The following is a 21,683-nucleotide window of genomic DNA, read 5'->3' on the forward strand; positions in this document are numbered from 1 at the left end:
ATTTGTTCCCCTCATGATTACATCACCGCTCAGCATCCCCCATTTATCTTTCCCTAAATTCTCCACTCCCAACAGAGAAAGTCTGCAATTTAAGCTCAAGAATAAAAACTAGGGAGAAATTCTTATAGCCATCAGGGACAACAGTTAAGTATGCATGCACAGTAGTAAGCCATCAGAGAGTGCTAGCACTCTAGGTTCCACTCACCCAACTTAACCAACACATTCAAAAAATCAAAGATAATTCATTTTTATAACTTCACAACATGATTTGGAGATTAAAGAACCTTCGACTGAATTCACTTTCAGAACAATCCAAATATGACAGCCATGATTTAAGCAAATAAAAGTTGCTGCAACCTTTATTACAACCTCTATTTGTGCAATGAGCACAACTGGAACCTGTGCTGGGGCTCTGCAGCCTAGAATGGCACCGTATGATGGACAAGGGCTTATTGATCACTGCTGTGTGCCAGGGCAGGCAGCACAACATAAGGCAACATCTGGAGATGCTATCTCCTCAGTTTGCAGGATGTATGTTGACTTCCACTCCTCCATGTTGGCTCTAGAGCATGACATGCCAGACACCAATTCTTGGGAAAATTGCCATGTCTTTACAGGGACTGTGAGCTGGTAATAAGTCAGATGAATGTGTTGCACACAGAAGGCGTGATAGCATGAAGCTACTATTCAGTGTCAGGCTACTTCCAGGTATGTTACATAGCACTTAGAGCAAAGGAAATAGAAAGCAATTAAGTTATTACTTCAGAGACAGTTCATCATAAACAAAAAGGACACCCTCATGACATAACCCAAAATTCACAGAGTAAACACAGCAGGCAACTACCAAAGAGTAAAACAGACATACTGAATGACAAAATGACTTCACCAAAAGTGGTTGATTGTTTTGGGGGGTTTTTTTAGATAATTTTTGTTGTGTTAATTCACCAGAAAAATAACTTAAATGGAAGTAGAAGGGAAAACAAAATAATCCTTGTTTTCATGCTCTTCATGTACAAACTTGAATAGAGACTAAGAGTTACAAAAAGCAGAATTAATTCCCCATTTGGGAAATAACTCAGACAGCACTTCCACACCACAGAAAATCTTTCCCTAGTTTTCTGGCCTAGAGTGGATAAAGGAAAGGAAACATTCTGGTACCAAAATTATTAACACTTTTGGAATTGGGATGTTGCATTGCAGCTGTTTTAGCAAGCGCGGTCCCCAGTTTATGTAAAAGATTTCATTATGGACAAACAGGCCCACTCCTGTTCTGCACATTACTATCCTCACTTTCCATCAGTTCTGCAAAATCAAATTTAAAACTAATTAGAACACGTAGATAACTGCACTATATATCAAGAGTACAGCTACTTACAACCAAGAAGTCAACTTAAATAAGTAATGTGGTGTTTTAGAAAACAATTAATAGTGAATTACTCAGTTATTAATAGCAGATACTAAAGAAAGATAAAACATTCATAATGTATCTTGAAAAAAGTAAAATGAGAGTATCGATGTACTCACAGATTACTGTTTTGCAACTCCTTGCATCATGTTAGACTCTTTACAATTAACTAGAGAGTGAAAGTACAAAGCAAAAACACTACATGCATCCCACAACTAGAGACAGAGTTTGTTATTTACAAATTTTAATTGGGAAGCCATTTAAAAGGACTATTTCTGGAAATACGAAGAGCAAGGGGCTTACCTATTTCATCCATTATATTCAGTACTGAACACTCATTTGCACTGCAGAGGTCTACTGTGAATCCATAGCATGATCCATATCACCCCATATGCATGGCTTCAGTCTCTCAGCCTACATTTAAAAAATTCAGGCCAGCAATTTGCAAACCTGAAGAAGAAAGGTGGTGGCGTCACGGAAGGAAAAGGTGCAGTTTCAGAAAGCGTCCAGAACACGTGCCATCAAGATATCCTTTTGAGGTCAAAACTGACCTGCTCTCACCATTTCTGGCCCAACATCTGATCAAAATGGAGTTTGTCACATCCACAGCATCATGAGATTATATGCAACGACGGGGGGGGGGGAGAAGTCTGCTGAGCACTTCCCCGTGCTCTGCGTCAATAGATTTGGGCTTAAGTCTCTGTTAAGCAGCTCAAACCGCCGGTTATTGGTGCTGGCAGCTGTCTACCACATTGCCCCGCTTCCTATTTCAAAACATGCTGCCTGGGAAGGAGGCCTTGGTCAGTCATCTTTAACCTGCCTCCAAATAAAACAGAGAAGTCGGACAATGGAGCCTCCAGGTTTTCTTTGAACAGTCCTTCAATTGACTAAAATACACCCCCACCCTTCTTTTCAAACAGCATAGTGCAAAGATCAGTTACAGCAATATTAAAACATCCAACACACATTTCAAGATCAAAAACTGAGATGGGGCCTTGATTTTAATGAAGAATTTTTGCATGTGTATGTAAGCAGATCATTTACTTAGGCGTTTCCAAGATTTTTGTATGAGTACACTATTCAACATTTTAACTTTTCTTGGACATCAGGTTATTCTTGATGTGTTTCTATTAGCTTGATAATGAATAGGGCTTTTCAACAATCATAGTGCAGTCATTCATGTCAACAGTTTACTCAATATTATGGCTAATCAGTTACTAACAACAGCAACTGCTATATGACTTCCCTCATCCTTGAAAAAGTGCTAATAGCCCAATCAATCCAGATTTAAAGGCATACCTGTGCTACAGTGCCACCTTTTCTATGTCATGGTTTACTTCACACCATAAGATATAAAACCCATCTATATAGCATGATCAAACACAATTCTTCCCTGAAATTCCCTCATTATATATTTCATTACAAAATAATTAAAATTGGATTTGTCGCACCAACAAAAATTCATGCCATTGTTATACCTCCCATTTCAATATCAACATCATATAAACTCACTGGTTCTACACTAATCATTTGCTAAGCCATAGCAACTGCAGTACTCATGTGTGTCACACAGGCTTCTCCCACCCACCCTGCATGCAGGCCAATGCACACGAGTTTAAAAAGGCCCACGTGAAAAGCAGCTACGTGGCTATGATATAACCAGGGAGCCTAGGGAGTGGCATTGAGCATGCCCTGTCAGAGCCTTCCCAAACACCCACAGCAATGACACCATCAGGAGCACTAATACCACTTAGCCTCTCACAGCTTAGTTCTACATATTGAGATGAAAACATTCCCATTCGCCACTCTTTTTAGCAGTCTTTTATTCAAATTATTGGTTCTGATGCAAGTATTTACCTTCAGTCCCACAACTGAACTCAAATTTTGGCTGGAGAGTTGGCTACCCTGTCATAGAAACAGTAATTAAGGCTCTAGAGCCCTTCCTGTGAACTTATGAGCCTGAAGCAACTAGGTTTTATGGAATATTAGGAAGGAAAATTGCTAAATACGATGTAGCTTGAGTTGCAAACTCCAGAGTGTAAATATTAATTAGTTTTGATTATAAATACTAAAGGTTAATTAAAATTAATTTTATTATCCTTGTTCAGATGATGAGCAGGTAACTTGCTCTGCAAGTAGTCCCCTTGAGGTACAGCACATGAAGTACAGAAAGCACATAAACAATAAAGTTATTACTTCAAATTAAGTTATTACCACAAAACCAAGCTCATTCAGAAAGTGTCAAAAACATTCCATTGATACTGACAATAAAACAGAATTGAAAAACCAGGAAGAGAACAGGTTAAACTAAAAGCACCTCTCCTCCCCAGTGGTTATAAAAGCAATGTTTCTGTATTCTGACACATTCACATCGAAGTTCAGATCACATGGCCCGAGGAGGTAAAAGCTATTCTATCACTGACATGCAGGGCAAATTAACTTGCTAATTTGCTTTCTAATGCACAGTTCACTGAGCATACAATTACATAAAAAAACAAAAATAAAACTCATGCATTCAAGCATATAAAGTTTGTATGAGTTGAAACATTATACAGAGCTTTTATTAAAAATTCTGATAAATACGTATACTTTTTTCTAAACCAAATCACATCATCCACTTTTAAATCAGTCACATGAACAGCAGTGAGCATATGCCATCCTTCTCTAGCACTGCCAGACAAAAGCTACATTGCCAAAAATAGCCACAGTGTGCTAGAGTTGCTGCAGAGTGCCCTAGATACATTCAGGCCATAAAGATTGAGCAGCGCTAATGCAAGGAAAGGTTAGGCAACAAGGTTCATAACAGGCCAGTGCTGAAAAGAAGGAGGAAGATGAATTTCCACCCTTGAAGCTAATTTTTAATAAATGTTATTTTAGCTCAGTTTAAAAGGGAGAGTTAAAAGGGAGAAAGCTGATTCCATGCAGAGCATGCATGCAGGAATTCATATGCATATACACAAAACATCACATGAAGAGTGCACTAGAATATTTGGCAGAGGTTTTCTATGCAGAGGCCAGCTAAAGAGAAATGAGTGAAAGACAGGACTGTGGGGCAGCCCTTTGCATCCCCACGGTGATACTGACACAATCAAATACTTCTGTGAGTGCCAGTACACCAGTGCACACAGTATGGGAACAAAAAGGATGAACTAGAGATCTGTGAGCAGTTACAGGGCCTTGACCTCACTGTGATCATCAAGATGCAATGGGATAGCTCATATGACTGGAATGTTGTCATAAAGGGCTATGCACTCTTCAGGAGAGACAGACCTGAAAGACAGCAGTGGTGGAGTTGCTCTTTATGTGAGGCAACACTAGGCATGTATTGAGTTCTATCTTGGAGTGGATGACGAGCAAGTTGAGAGCTTATGGTTTAGGATAAAAGGGCAGACTAGTAAGGGTGACACTGTTGTGGGTGTTTGCTACATGCTGCCTGATCAGGAGGAGAAAGCAGATGAGGCCTCCTATGGGAACTGGTTCTTGGGAGGGACTTTAACTATCCTGTCATCTGCTGGAGAAGCTACACAGCAAAGCACAGAGTAACAGTCCAGAAGCTTCCTGGAAAGCACTGATGACAATTTTCTGGTAATGGAGGATCCCACAAGGAATGGTGTGCTGCTTAGCCTTATACTAGCAAATCGGGAAGGCTTTGTTGGAGATGTCAAGGTTGGTGGCAGCCTTGGCTGCACAGACCATGAGATCATGGAGTTCAGTATTGGGCAAGGAGAAAGCACAGAAGGAAGTAGGATTACAGCCATGGAGTTCAGGAGGCTAACTTTAGCCTTTTCAGGGATCTTCTTTGAAGAATTCCCATGGGAACAGGTCCTGCAGGGAAGAGGAATCCAAGATCATTTCCAGCAGGCTCAAGAATGATTCATTCCAATGAGCAAGAAATCATACCAATGGGGCAAGAGACCTGCGTGGATGAATAAAGAACTGTTATTACTCAAGTGTAAGCAGGTGTGATCAGAGAGCCATCTTCATAAAATTCAGCCATTTCATTTCAACACATTTTTGGTGTGCTGGGACAGTGACAAGCATATGCTTCTCAGTCAAATACTGAGTGTGACAAGAGCTAAACTCTGCAGTGGAGAGAACAGTGTTCAGTGTCTTTCTAATCCTATCCTCGAAGTTACCTCTGAGGAGGAAAGCTCAGTCTGAGTGAAGAGATCATTGCCTATATCAACTGACCGAGACAAAATGGATTTCCCCAGATTAGCAGAGGATTGCCCTCCACTGGCAGGCAAGCCTTCACCTTTTGGCAGATCAGCAGTAGAAAGACAAGAGGCATCTCTGCCAATACCCTGCACCCCTAAATTACTTGCCTCTCCAGGTGGCTTGTTACATTACCTGTGAACCACCTATTACTCTTCCTGTGTGTCTATGTCTCCATAATACATTAACCCACCACTTGTTTATCATACATGTACAAAGTTATTCTTTTTTTTCATTCTTTACATGTCAAAACAAATTAAGGGTATTTTTAATTGCTTGCCTTCTGGTAGGCAGGAAACAATCATATTTATGGGGCTGAAGTGTCTCCTGGCAAGTCATATTTTTCCACTGTAGATTAAATGTCCACATGAAATTATTTCAGTACAATAACAGAAAAAGCTTCTGAAAATCTAAAGGAGTCACCTCCTTCCCCCCCAACAGTAATGAGACAACCTCATTTTTTTTTCCTCTAGAAGCCAATATTCACTGTGGCATGAGAACAAACAGAAGTCAGAGCTCCTTCACTGTACTGTTGGCTTTGCTCCTGGCCCACTGTGTGAGCTCTGTCCTTCCAACTGCACACGCAAGGGCAGTTCCTCATGCTCTAGAGAAAGCTAGTATATAAACATCAAAGAGAACAATTAAACAAAAGCATTGGTACTGAGAGAATACCTCATGTTATAAACATCTCCCAAACTCCAAAGAGCATTTGCTGAAAACAGCAAAGTGTGATGGTTTAAGACCAAGAACAACAATATAAAAATCCCCCCCCCCCCTTTGGAAAGTTCAGTCACTTCCACAGCTGCTCTGCAACAACCTGTGTAAGGCAAAGTATAGGCAGGAGAGGATGGGGGGTAATTGGTTGGCAGCTGACAGATACCAGAAGTGCTCTGTGGTTCCCATTACAGGAAGAGGAAAGAAATACACATTTGTCTTCAAGTCCTCATGAGCCATTTGCCAGGAACAAGGCCTGTATGTGACCCAGGCAGTCCAAGATGTTTCATTAAATGCTGAAGGAAGCCCTCCTTCTGCCCAACAGTGTGCTCCAAATGTGTGCAGAACAATTTTTATTTTTAACCCAGAATTAATTACATATTTTAGTACAGAGTTTTAGCAAAGAAATTTTCTTCAACTATGCTGTTAAGAGCCTTAGTATATCAATTTGGTTTCAAGTATTTCTTAGTGCAGTTTATATCACTGTACACATGCCTATACTCACAGAATTCTTTTTTCTTTTTTTAATAATCAGCTAATTTGACTAATAATAAGATTATTAGGAAATGTACTTAAGTGTGAGATTTGCTTCCCTTGTGCCCAGGGTCCTAGAGGAGAAGAGAATGTAAGAGTTATTCCACACATTTATGTACCTAAGCAATGATGTCTGATACCCTCTTCAGTAGGAGGCTGTCAGGAGAGTCATGGCTTCCACTGTTGTGCAAAAATAGGCACGTTTCAGTCACAAGAATTTAGAATTAAGCAGCAGTGTATGTAGGCTTCCTTAATAAGGAAACAGGAGTGGAATCCAGAAGCTTGAAGTGCCATAATTTGCTGTTGTGTCAAAAAACAAACAAACAGACAAACAAACAAAAAAAAACAAAAATAAACCCATCAAAAAACCCCACCAACTACTTTTTATTATCATCACTTTGTAGTTCCTACATATGCAATTCAAGTTGGTTTCCCTAGAAGGTTATTATTGAAACAACATTTCATTCCCTACAGCAGCTTAAGTCGGTTTCCCTAGGAGGTTATTACTGGAAAGACATGGGAACTTCAGCTAACAGTTCCAGGGTAGGTCACTTTCCTTAGAAGTGCACACTTTTTCCAGAATAATGTTTTGGTTTAGTGTCACAGTGCTACACATCTAAGTGCTTTACAGTATCCATGGTATGCATGTACCTTTTAGAAACACTACCCATTCACTTTTGTTATAAGCACATCTGTATCTAGAATCGACTACACATCTCCACATCTTTTCCATGAGAATGGCCAGGAACTGCACCTTGTGTGCTGGTGCACCTTTCCACCCAGTTATTTCCATTTCTTCTAGCAAACAAAATGCTGTGGAAAGAATAGACTCTTCTGCATTTAGTTAAGCTGTGTGTCTTGCAACTCTGAAAAAACAGCTTTGAACAAAGGAATTTGGTGAAAAGATTTAAAAACTAAAGCTACACTATCAAACACAGCAATTACTGAACAGTGAATAGGGCCTGAACAATGTGCAGCATCTGATTCAGTGGCAGAGTAGGTAGCCTCATTACTCCCCAAAGTGTTGTTTGAGGCAGTTCCTGAGCTGCAGCCAAATCCTACCCTTAAGGCAGCAGCCTCATTACCACGTTAAAGTACTTACCACCAAAAAAAAAAAAAAGGAATAAAAGAGCAACAAAGATAAACAAAATCAAATACAAACCAAAACAAACAAAAATCTCCCAAATTCACCACAGGGAATAAAAACCAAACAACCCAACAAAAAAATGAAAACATCCTCTCAAAGTAATCAACATCTTTTAGGGCCTGTTCACTATTAAATAACGGAGACTTCAGGGACCACACAGGCAAGAATTGAGTGTACCACTTTACTTTTTTGTGACACTCTCCCCGAGGCACAGGCTAACTGTATCACTACAGCTGCTTCTAGCTTTTGTGTTGGAAAGTGCTGACTATACATACTGGATGACATCTACAATCCATCATTTTAATACTTCTCTCTTCCTCTCTGACTCATGATGCATCATTTGTAATAAAATGAATGCAGTATAGTCGAATCTAGAGCCAGGTCTGCACAGCATAAGCAGTGCAGCAAATTGATGGTATGACTGCAAAACAATCTAAACATTTACTGCCAATAGCATAAGAACAAACCCAAGGAATCTGGACCCATTCCAGTATAGCATCACTCCAGTTCTCGTAAATGCTGCTTTGATCTTTGGGAAACTCTGAAGCACAAGTCAGATGAGTTATTGGCACACAAATAGACACTGCTCCAAGTAAATAGACAATGCAAGCTTCTGGGAAGCTCAGGTAAGTAAACATTTCAATGAAGCAACAGGAAGTGGGAAAAAACAAGATTTCAGGAACAAAAACTGGAATTAAAGTCCTCATACTGCCTCTCTTCCCTGTGCCAGACACTCTTGACCTATCTTCCCATCAAATCCTATGGAGCCCTGTTCTCTGATGAGTAGCAGGCTGGGTACTTCAGGACTAAAGCCCTTTGTTTTTCCATACAAGTAATACCAGGCTGTGCTGGAGCAGCATTGCCTGCAGTCCTGCCAGCAAGCTTAGCTCTCACTGAGGGGAGGGATGATTGAAACCATTTTACAAGTGCCCTGCTTTAAACCCCCTTTCTGCAAGTTGCCTAATGGTCTAATAATTCCCCATCAGCCAAGAATATGTTTTTAAAAAGTAGCTATTCTGCTGCAGAATTATAAAACTTTTTATAGTTCTGTTTTGAGGATGTACAGGCACACCACTAATTCAGAAGACAAAGAAATTTAGGATTCAAAGGCTGATGAGAAACTTGCAGCAATTTCTTCAAGGCAGCTTGAGGTACTACAGCTATACCTGCCCTTGGAAGCTTTGTCATTCTTTGCAATCAATATTGTATGATTATTTCTTTCAAGCATGAATTAAACACTAATTGTTTACACACAAAATGTGGTTCAGTTCAATAAAGCCAGAGAGATCCAGACAGGGCAGTAAGTGCTTTCAGTCCATTACCAAGAAAAAAAGATTGGTGTTCTAAGCCTAGTCAGATTCACTGCTTTTTCAATTTCCTTTGCTCCAGAATAATTAAAACAAGGACAAAGTTGGTCTAGCTCTTTTAATGATATTGCACAAGTCTAAGCACGCATCTTCTTGCCAGACATCTTTAGCATTCCCCACACATAGCAGCTCTTCTTAGGACAAACCAAGCTCTGCACTACCCATGAGTTACAACTACTTAAGACAGAATTACAGTTGTGTAAAACATTTGCAGCTCTGCAAAGAGTAAAACATTCAGTTGCAACCACTCCATATGATATTTTAAACACTTCAAGGTCAGTAAGCCTTAGTTTGAGCTCATACATTTCTTTAATTCTTAGTTTCAACTCCCATTCAGAGAGGACTTTATTGAAAGACCTCTGGAAGAGGCTTTAAAAACCATGGGAAAGTAGCACATGTGAAGTCGAGCTTTTCAGTGCTCATAAACAAAAGTGTTTAAGTCTTTTAATAGTTGAACTCCATTTGATACCAAGGGACATCTTTCCAGTTGTGACAACTGAGTACAAAATTCAGTGTCCATTTATTTGTAGAATTAACTAGAGTAGGCAATAACCTAGCAGGGTTTTTTCCCCACTCCCTTAGAAGGAAAGTACTTAAAAGAGCAAGAAGAGGATCCAGAACCACTGTCTGCAAGTTTCGTGTTTCATTCTGTCAAAACTTGTGATGCAATCAATAGTGTAACCTCTTCCCACACTCCAGTTGGCATTCATTGTTTGCCTATGTCTGCATTTGTTTAAAGATTATTTGGGGAGGAGGGGTGGGGCAGAAAGGCACCCCCATGTCCCCCATAGAAGAGTGTTCCTACTTTGTTTACCTGAAGATACTCAGTGAACCACGGGCAAGCAAACTCCATTGCCATCTGCTTGGCCACCAGCACCTCAGCACACACAGCTTTTGGTTCTACTGGCATGTGAAAGGCAGGGCTCAGTACACCACAGACTATGCAAGTGGCCCATTAAAACCACCCCACGCTGCAAGCAGCAGAGTGTGAGCAGCTCCAACCCATGCCAGCCTGGCCCAACCAGGTCACAGAGTGCAGCACCGCAAAACAGCAGAAAAGGCACAACTGCCAATTAACATAAGCCTCAACGCTCCACTTACTCAGCAGTGAGTTGCATTCAACAGAAATTAGCTTCTCTTTCAGTACAAAGTCCCAATTAATCTTCAAGGCATGCAGGACACCAACAGAGCCATGATTTTCCTAATTTTACTTTTCCCCCTTTAAAAAGCAAAGCATAAAACATGATCCAACATCGCACTACTTTACAGCAGCACAAAATAAAGGTATTTGGAACGTGGCTTTAGCATTTATAATTGCACAGCAGTGTGTTATATAACAGGAAAGTCGTATCTCATTGGATTTTCCCATTTAAAGGTCCCAGAGTACAACAGAAAGCAAAGGTTTAAGCATATGCACACAGTGACTTCACAACATCTTTTAATACCTGCAAGTAGTAAAGTCTTTTCCAAAGTTTACAGGCAAAACTTATTGTTAAAAAAATTATATATATATATATATGTATATCTCACAAACATATATATGTTATACTATATATTAAATCCTTTTGGAGTATAAATTAAAACAGCATTAAGTACACAGAACATTCAAGCAAAATGTCGATCAGGTAAGTTTTGACAAAAGAAAGGAAGAAAACCCTGTGCAGAGAATGGGAAGTAGGTGCTCTTTTGCTCAGTCACAAGTAATAAGAGCCTCTTTAGCTGGCTGCTTTTTCACAGAATAATATTCAATAATCCCTGCACAGCATAAAGTATTTGAGTCAGATGGGAAAGCTCTCATTATAATCACTGTTGTCAGGATGTTCTGCAAAAACAAGTTCCCCTCCCCAGAGAGGGAAAGAGATACCGTTCCTGTAAATGTTACTAGACAGTGTATCTTTTCTGTGAGTCACAAGAATTTTCATGTGAAAAGGCAGTCTTTGCAACACAGGCCTCAGAAGGACTGCTAATCAATAATTGGTTTTCCAATAACCAGTCTCAGAAGGCAGTTGCTTTAAAACTAAAAAACAAGCCTCCCTCGAGCGAAGAGCATGACTCCATATTTATAAATACATGGTTTATGCCATCTGGAGAGAAACATTTTACAAGGGCATGTAGTGACAGGGCCAGGAGGAATTAGCTTCAAATTCAGAGGCTAGGTTTAGATTAGATGTTAGGAAGAAATTCCTCACAGTGAGGGTCACGAGGCACTGAAACAGGTTGCCCAGAGACATTGTGGATATCCCATCCCTGGAATTGTTCAAGGCCAGGTTGGATGGGCCCTGAACAACCTGGTCTGGTGAGTGGCATCCCTCCTGACAGCAGGGGAGTTGGGACTATATGATCCCTTCCAGCCCAAGCCATTGTATGATTCTCTTGACTTTCATGGCTCTAGCTCACTCTCAGCCTCCTCTCTGGGTGAACTTTCACACTACCTCAGTCTACCAAAGTCAGGTCAGGTTGGATATTCTGTACTGGGAATTGATTACGAATGAGGAAGGTAAAAGTCTTCCAAAAACAAGCAAAAGCCTCTCCCTTCTCCCAGACACACATTACAACAGCTTTTGTAACCATGGAGAAAAATTCAAAATCTTACTGTTGGATCCTGCTTACTCGACAGAACATCTCATTTCTTAGTATGCAGTAACTTTACCAACCCACTTTGTTATAAGAAATATCTTGTCTCATTTTAAGGACTGATAAAACAGATGTTACAAACATCACAAATACAAAAGCAAGTCTTCTCAAGTTGCTCACTACCTTGTTGCTTTCTAAGCTATGTTAGCTCACATCATTTCAAGAGCAGCAACCTGTTTATGTGACTCACTGGGTGCAACGTTTCACACCACACTCCCGGGAGCCTCAAAAGGGCAAACACAATAGAGAAAGGCAACAGGAAGGGTAACCTCTCTCCCTAACACAAACTGCCTCCTGAAAGCTTTTGGGAACTTATCAGGTCAAGTTTACAAACCCATATTTCTGTTTCCCATACTCAAAAGCCAAACCTAACCAAAACAAAAACAACCCTCCCCCCACCCCAAACCCAACAACCCCCACCACAAACACAAAAAAGGCCAATCACATTTAAAAGTACCTCTTCCCAAGAACTCCATTGAAAACTGGCCTGCAGACTTCCACATCAGCAAACCTTCTTGCCTTGATTTATAGGGGGGGGGGGGGAAGAAGAAAAAAATAGGCTCTACAGTCTCACCATCTGGGACTAGATTAGTGATAAGAGCTTGCTACAATTAGCCAGATACTTTTGAAAATAAATACTCGGCCAAGTTTAAGAGAACTCCATAATCAAAGCCTGGAGTATGAAGATAAAAAACAAACAGCAGCACTTTCTCCAAGTGTAAGCTAAATCTTCACTGAGATTAGTTAAGAGTTCCCTTGAAGGAAACTGCTGGTAGCAGCAAAACAGACTGAACCCCTGTTTACAGACAGGCAAGAGCAGGGCCTGCTCACAGAGTTAAGATGAGCATAAATCACCTCTGCAGGCCTTGGAGTCAGGACACTGTAATCCAGACTGGAGTCCAACACACTGTAACTGTTGAGATGGTGCCTTCACTTCTCAGGAAGTGAAGATCAAACAATCATCCTGTCACCCTAAATATTTCAGTCTAGGAATATTCATCATTCAGACACCACAAACATGAAATCTGTAAGGAGGGAGATTAAACAAAATCCTAAAAGAAAAAGGAGACATCCATAAGCACCAACCTGGTGTGAGAAGCACACTCTGCACTGTACTGCTTTCCTGTGCTCTGCATCAGTTATTGACTATAAAGATTGAAGTTAAGTACATTGCAGTGAAAAGCCAGGCTACTGCAGACAGCCTTCAGTGACACTGAGCATCTCAGATACAGTTTGCAGCAGCAATCCAGGTAATGCACAGGTCTGGTGAGGCTCACAGAAACGCCTTGGACACAAACTGTGACAGTTGTGTTCCTTAAACTTGAGAATACATGGTGAAGAAAAGTACTGACACAAAAGCATATAAATACATTATGGAATAATTCAGAGAAAACAGATTGGAAGTGTAAGAACATACCAAAATACTGTTAACCCAGGCACAACAAGCACAAACTGCTTGGTCTGCAGCCTGGTTTTATTGCCAATACCTCACTCAGCAGCTGGTTGTTGCTGTCCTTTTCTGGTTTACAGATGGCAACTGCCATCTGCTTTTTTATTTACCTCTTATTTTGCAGTTCAAACTGCAAGTAAACACAACACTAGCATAGTTAGATGGCTAGAGTAGATTGTGAGTTTAAAAAAAAAACAACAAAATGAAATCTACTTTTTCCTTCCTTTGCTGCAGGGAATATGAGAGATAGGTAAACATGTTTTCATTTTTCTAGTGAAAGGGAATGGACATGAAGTGTGAAAGTAGCTTTGTCTAGAATTGGTATGGCCTGCATGTCCAAGATGGGGTGCACATTCCTCAGTGAAAGCACTATTACAATTCAGAAGGAATGACAGGCAAGAAGGTGCATCAGTTTGTTTTCCATCACACTGCCACGACTGTACTCAGAAGTAGAAACCAAATTCCATTGTGTGAAGTCCACTGACATGATACCTCTGTGTTTTAATAAACAGCTCAGACATGTTTGATGTGATTCTTGGTGTCTTAGCATACAAGCCAAAATTTAGGACTGTAATTTTCATCAGTGCATTTAGTCAGCATGCAGGCAATGAAGAAATTTCCTTTGAAAAAAGATAAAAAAACAAAGCTAGAACTGGCTGTGTAAAATAATGACTTCTCATGTCAAGGGCGGGTAACTGGATAAACCTGCATTTCCAAAACAGCTTTCTGAAAAGCTTTCTGAAGCAGAATTGAGAAACAAGATAGCTTTGTACACTCAGATACAACAGTATGAATCAAGTCCTGTCAGCAGTTCTATAATAAGCCTTGACTGTGCAGGAGTTTAAAATGAAGATTAAAAAGAACTTGAGTTCAAGAATGGAAAAACCCCAAGCCTCTTCATCACATTTAACATTTTATCTTAGGGTATTATGTGATTTTAGGTCCAGGAGCTTTCATTGGACTTTCAGCTAGTCAGACTATCTCCGCCTAAGACATCAGCACTAAAACCATGTTCAACTCAGGCATCCTGCAGAAAAGTTGATTTTGAAAGTGTTACTTCCTCACTCGTTTTCCTTATTGTCTCCCAGCCAAAAGACGGTAAAAATTCTTCATAATATTTCCTGTGTCATCCACAATCCTGGAGCTTCCCTATTCCTGATACGGAAAGAAAGCACTTTTTTAGCACAGTGTCCCATGCACTAGGGGGTGGCCATGGCACTAGGCTGCAGCTTGATGATTTAGGTGAGGGGATTGAGTCCATCATCAGCAAATTTGCTGATGACACCAAGCTGGGAGGGAGTGTCGACCTGCTGGAAGGCAGGAGGGCTCTGCAGAGGATCTGGATAGACTTGAGAGATGGGCTGATTCCAACGGGATGAAGTTCAATAAGGCCAAGTGCCGGGTCCTGCACTTTGGCCACAACAACCCCCTGCAGTGCTACAGGCTGGGCACAGAGTGGCTGGAGAGCAGCCAGGCAGAAAGGGACCTTGGGGTACTAAATGACAGGAAGCTCAACATGAGCCAACAGTGTGCCCAGGTGGCCAAGAAGGCCAATGGGATCCTGCCCTGTATCAAAAATAGCGTGACCAGCAGGACCAGGGAAGTGATCCTTCCCCTGTACTCTGTGTTGGTGAGGCCACACCTCAAGTCCTGTACCCAGTTCTGGGTCTCTCAGTTCAGGAAAGATATTGAGGTGCTGGAGCGGGTCCAGAGAAGAGCAACAAGGCTGGTGAAGGGACTGGAGCACAAGCCCTGTGGGGAGAGGCTGAGGGAGCTGGGGGTGTTTAGCCTGGAGAAGAGGAGGCTCAGAGGTGACCTCATCACTGTCTAGAACTACCTGAAGGGAAGTTCTAGCCAGGTGGGGGCTGGTCTCTTCTCCCAGGCACTCAGCAATAGGACAAGAGGGCACGGGCTTAAGCTCTGCGAGGGGAAATTTAAGTTGGATTTCAGAAAAAAGTTCTTTCCAGAGAGAAAGGCCTGCCCAGAGAGGTGGTGGATTCACCGTCTGTGGAGGTTTTTAAACTGGGATTGGACGTGGCACTGAGTGCCATGATCTAGTAAATGGACTAGAGTTGGACCAAGGGTTGGACTTGATGATCTCGGAGGTCTTTTCCAACCCAATTGATTCTATGATTCTGTGATTCAAAGCACCTCTGAAGACAGAACTCCACCAAGTGGAGCATCCTGGCTGCAGACATCTGCAGTGGCACCAGCCACATTCCATAACCCTCCAATGCCAAACAAAAAGACAGCAGCAGATCACAGCAGAGATCTGTGAGCAGTTGTGCCTGGTATGGCAGAGTGTGGAAGGACAGCTGTTCCTATGCCAGACTCAGATGTAAGAGGAAGACTCAGAAAAGTGTTGACTGTGAAAATAAATAAATAAATCAACTTCTGTGTGAAGGACAAGGCCAATTAGTAGGCACGAGCAGAGATTCAGGCTGTAGTGGTATTAAACAAGAGAAATAAAGACTGATGACCAGGTGGCCAGCAACTAAACTACAAATTCTGTCTCTAAGTACATCAAGTCCCTTCTGGGACCTCCAGTACCCTGACAATTTCTCCTTGGTTGCTGAGGTTTCTGGCTAACTCAGAATCGGGAGCAAAGACTCAGTTTGCCTAGGAGTTGACTGTAAATCTGGCCTCCAACACACACTGTTGAAGATCACTTACTGAGATGAGGGACTAGTTATGAATTCACAAGTATGACTTCTAACAGAAACCCCCTGCTTCCCCTGAAGGCAGCTGTATAGACATAGCAGCAGAAAAGAATAAGCGCTTCAGCTAACTGAATTTTTATTCCTGAGCCACAGACATCAACTGGAAGATTTCTGTGATTTGGAATCTCTGCTCCTCACCACATTTTACAGTCTCAGCAGATACCTGTGCTTTATTTAATCCAACTTACAATTCCAAACCCAGTTTCATCTTGTTGACTACTGCACAGATAAACTCTATAAATTAGACAAACTAAAATCTGAAGTATAGCCAATCCCTGAGAAAAACTGTGTTTCCTCCTCAGATCTGAAGAGAAAAACTAGTCTTCAACAGATCCAAAACAACTAGATGGTAAGTTATTTGCCCAGAACTAATAAAAGGGAACCAAAACTTAATTAGACTTTAACAGAGTACCTTGTACCACTGAACCTACAGAAGGTACTATTCTAATTCAAAACATCTCCAGAGTTTCCCAGCACAAACACACACACTGTAAAGCTACATGTTTGTGGCAGTACTGACAGAGCAGTACAGCTTTCCACCTGTACAGCCTTCCCCAAGCCCCTTGTGTCCTGCAGAGGTACAGGGGCAGAACTTCTGCTTTCCAGGTCAAGCTGCAGTGGCCTGCCCACTGGAAGTTTGTTTATTCTAGCCATTACCAGCAAGTTAATAATTTAAAGGAGAAAGTGAAGCTAACATTCAAGTGCTTCTCCTCTGAAACTGGGAGTATAAAAAGAAAATTTATACAATCTGCATGCTATCCCTAGTAATTCCCACTCTGCACTAAGCAATTATGCTACATCTATACATACAGATCACTAAGATGGGGATTAGGACATCTTGGCTATTCAATGACTATCATAGTAAAACCTATAAATCAACGAGTGTTCTGTGTATAATTTGGTAAATGTGATTCCACTCCACTGAAAAAGAAAAGTATTTTACTTCAAGCAACAAGTTTTAGAATACTCCTTAATTTAATTTCTGATGTTTCATCTCCATTTGTATTTGCTTACTAAGCATTGGCTCATAGCCTCCCTCACCTTCATTATGCAGATCTGACCCATGGGCATCAGTGTCTACTTGCCCCATGCTTCAACTGAATGCAGCTAAAATTCATATGCATGAGTTTCAAGTAATGCTTGGCTGCAAAAACAGTGCACTGTGTGATGCACTTTCAGGGAGTGAAGCAGTTCATTAAAATAGAGCAAATCGCATCAATCATTGTGGCATTTGTTCTGGCACATTACTGTTGTGGCCTGAGGTTCGGTAGACTAGATCAAGTAATACCTTAGCATATCTCACAAAACAAACAAAACCCCCACGACCACAAATCACTTCTGAGGAGGCTTCTGATAATAATACAATACTCTTTTGAGATGCTTTCATTTAGAACTCAAAATTCTCAAATACCAGAAAAAGAAGATCTCCAGTTCTAAAGTAGACAGTGAATTTCAAGAAGCAAGAAAAAATTAAAAAGGCACAAAAATTACCCTGTAGGTAGATAAGTAAGCAAAGAATGTACATATGTGAGTTTGTGTGGGAAGAAAAATTATGTTTTCCTACTGATTGAGCTGAGCCCAGTATTATGCAGAGCTCTACTGGCACTTGCTCATGGCCAGAAGCAATGCTCTAGGGCAGTGCTCATTGATTTCTCTGGAGTTCAACATGACAAACAAAAGATTTTCTCTTAAAAAGAAAGCCAGACTTCTGCATACCTGGATACAAAGCCTATTTTGGAGTGAACAGATACAGAAGTTTCTGAGCAAGCTTGCAAAGAGCAGCAAGAGTGCCAAGACTCTTGACAAAACTACAATCACAAAAACATGAGGGGATCTAACTGCAACATAATTCTTTTAAAAACACATGCTTAGCTACTGCCTCAATTTTCCACTCCAAAATAAAAACACAGGGCAGAGAAATCCACTTTTTCTTGCTGTCAAGTTATTCCAAAGGCATGTTACTGTACAAACTCCTCAAAAGAGTATTATTTGCATATTTTCAGGAAAAAAAAGAATACAGCAAGACCGCGGAGAACTTAAAGATTCTTGGACAGATGTACCACTTTCCAGGTTTCGCTCTCTCCCACAATTACCATAAATCTACATCCCTTTATATGTATTCTCCACGTTGTTAGAACCATAGTCCCACTTCAAGATTTTTAAAGTCATGACTTCTACACTGGTAATAGCAAATAAGGAAGAAACTCCACTGCTTGTTATCAACCTTTCATGAGTGGTGTTTCTTATACAAAGCTTTCTTGAGAGTTATCCAAAGTCAACTGAACTCCAACATTTTTGCACCTTCAATAAGTGTTCTGTCCTGCAAGTACAGTAGCCAAATACTACACCCTGTTCTCACAAAGATAGCTCTGCTGAATACTATGATATTTATATAATACATTTAGATCTTGGATGAAATAACCCTGTTTACTTAGAAAAGCTACTTTGCAAAATTCAGTCTTTCCTTAAATGGGATTATCCCTCAGTTCACAGGTCAAGTGAAACTGAATTTGCGTTAACAAAAATCTTAAAGACTGTCAGCACTGTACTTTTTTTGACTTTTGTCGTTGACATACTCAATGTCAAGTATGCTCCCTGAGCACATGAATAGACCATAGGCTGTTCCCTTTCCCACCCCACAAAAACAGTCAAAAAAATATCTAAATATCTGCACACATCCTCCAGCATCAGCAGTGGAAGCCTCTTCTCACAGAGCTGACCTAGAAGTGTAAAATGATTCTTACCCAGCCTAGATACGCGCTGCCAGTAATCCCAGCACACACTTTGATGAACAGACTGTGTTACAACACAAGCCAAGTCTTCAGACCTGAGACTTTCACTTTGAAAGCCAGAAGGACTGAACAAATCAGATTTGCTCCCCTGGTCTGCAGACATATTCCCTGCAATCCCCCCAGACTTTCAGCATAGTCTCTCTGCTGTACTGCTAGCAAATTACCTCATCTGAGTATCTCTTCGTGTCATGATCACAAATGGGATGTTTCCTGCTACCTGGCACATACAGCTGTGAAAGAAGAATTCTACAAACGAGACAGCTTTGCAGTAGTTTCCTGAAAAAAAAAACGAACTTTCTTCTGTACCCCCAACAGTTGCAAAGTAGACAATGAATATATTGCTTTTCTAAGAATGTACCTCCCCTCTCAGAGACTCTGAGAGTTGTTTTTAAATAAATGTCCAGAAAAATCACAGATACTTTTAGACCCCTCTTCTCCTGGCCTTGGCTACCAGAAAGAAGTGCAGAGTAACTTTAGCAGAACTCACTGGAAGGTGCAGGATGACAAACCACGTTGTCCAGGTTCTCAGCCCTGCCCCTTTACACAAACAGCATCATAATGAGAATTGGTACCTTTCCTTCCTTTCACCCACTCTTTCCCCTCACTTTGCCTCAAATGCAGATGGACAAGATAAGGCTACTATCATGAAAACCTCCAGTACTTGATTTTGGTGAGCCAGTTCATAAGCCTTTAACAACTGCTCACTGTTCTGCCCAAAACAAACCGGAGGTCAGCCTACTGACTAGCATTAAGAGGCACCACTGACAGAACCACCACCCCAAACAATTTTGCTGGTTTAAAGTGTGGTGGAAACCCAAGCCCAAGCTGTCATTCTGGATCCTGCCTGAAGCACAGACTCTGCAGTGTGGGATAAAATTACACTTCCACACCCCATGCAATACCTGTTTTGCAAGTATCTAGTTTCAGTTTCCAGGACTACCAGTTTAATGCCCTTGAAGATGCCAAGTTCCCTTTTCTTTCAGATGTCTTAAGTTTGCATTTGGATATAGACACACAGCAACAAAACAACTGAACTAAAAGTTAGAAAATCTGAATTTAAAAAGGAATATACATTTCCTTAATACATGCAGAAAATTGAGACTATGTGCATAAACAGTCCTGTTAGAAGAAATATCCCTCATGTTTCTGGAGGAATAAACCTTACATCTGAAATGACCAACACATACAAACATTACCATCCCCACAACAGTACCAAAATCTGCTGGCGATCACTGACATCACTGACATTTATCGAAGGACTGAAAAAAGCCCTTGTCTCATATTCAAGATGACAAAGAATCAGTGTTACTGTTCAGAAAACTAAGGCATGCATGTCTAGCTTTGTATTAGCAATACTCCCTTCACCGATTAGAGGTGTACACCCTCGATCAGTTTTAAACAAGCAGGAAGGTGAAAGATTCCATTGCTAAGTTACTTGAGACTTTTCACTGATTTGTCATGAATGTCATAACTATTTCAGTTATTAAGCACTCAAATCCATAATCCAGAAGCATGAGGCACATGTCTTTAGTCACAGAAACAGTATTTGTTTTACACCACAAGCTTTAAGCAAACACTAAAACTGTTAAGTGTTGGTTCTTCTGTTTTGTTTGGTTTCTCTGTGGATATAGTTGTAGAACTGCTGGAAAGCTGGTAACTAAACCAAAAACCAATTCAAGTGCAAAATAAGCATCTATAAACCCACAGAAATGGTATTTGAAGAGTGCACTATGTAGCAAAATTCATTCCTGTACATTATAAAGGGAAAGGGGAACAGCAACTGTTAATAAAGGTAAAGAAGGATATTTAAAGTAATTTTTGTTTGCATTCTTCTACTACACAACTGGATCTCAAAACCCTTTGAGAGTGGGTGTCATACAGATACATAACAAAAATGCAGGCCTTGTCCCAAAGACAAGAGGAGGAAAGGAAGTTAAAATATTTGGTGAAAAAGAAGTAAATACAACTCACATCAAAGGAAGTATCAAGAGCACATGGCTACAAAGGTCACTGCAGGTTTTTAATATCTCCAGACAAAAAAAAAATCCTCAACATTGTCATTTGCTCAAACTCACTGCCTACCAGACTTCTTCAATTATAATACAGACAGACAAAAACAAGAAAAGGAATGACCAATATCAAAATCAATTCACAGAAACCCTCACAAATGTCAGCCACTTTAAGATCCATCTAAGTATTTGTTTCCCAGATGACAAAAGCAACTCTCAAAGTCTAATCAAGTCTTAGTATTCAGAGAAGACCTGAACTAGAAAAATATTGGTTATTTCAGATTTTATTTTAATTTGAGGACATTCAAATATTCTTAACAGAGGAAGGAACTTCTTTATTATTTTGGAGTATCAAATCCATTAAAGGTCTCTTGTGTTTTGAACTGCTGTACAAAGATGGGTCCAGCAGCATTACAGAAACTGCAGACGCAGATGACATAAAGTCCACTTACCACAAAGATGTCACCGACTTAGAATATGCTGGGGGCAGGGGGTGGGGGGAAGAGAAATATCTTGGCAGCTGCAGGTGCTTGCTGACCAAACAGGGCAGGTAAAGAACTAAGAGCAATCATGGTAGAGTAACAATGTAATAACAGACACCAAAGACTCAAGAAAGCCTCACATGAGTCCATCACACAGTCAGACCTGCACTGGGGCAACCTTTCTTGGTATCAGGTATGGAGACCATCACCCTGA

At 40.7% G+C, this 21,683-nt stretch overlaps 1 protein-coding gene across 5 annotated transcripts in view; it reads right to left on the reverse strand.

The window, feature by feature from the left end:
• The window catches only part of MAP7 (microtubule associated protein 7), a 116,862-nt gene that overhangs the window by 79,176 nt on the left and 16,003 nt on the right, over positions 1-21,683 (reverse strand). The window lies entirely within an intron of this gene.

The sequence above is a fragment of the Pithys albifrons genome, chromosome 2, assembly GCF_047495875.1.
Source record: "Pithys albifrons albifrons isolate INPA30051 chromosome 2, PitAlb_v1, whole genome shotgun sequence".
Classification (NCBI taxonomy): Eukaryota; Metazoa; Chordata; class Aves; order Passeriformes; family Thamnophilidae; genus Pithys; species Pithys albifrons.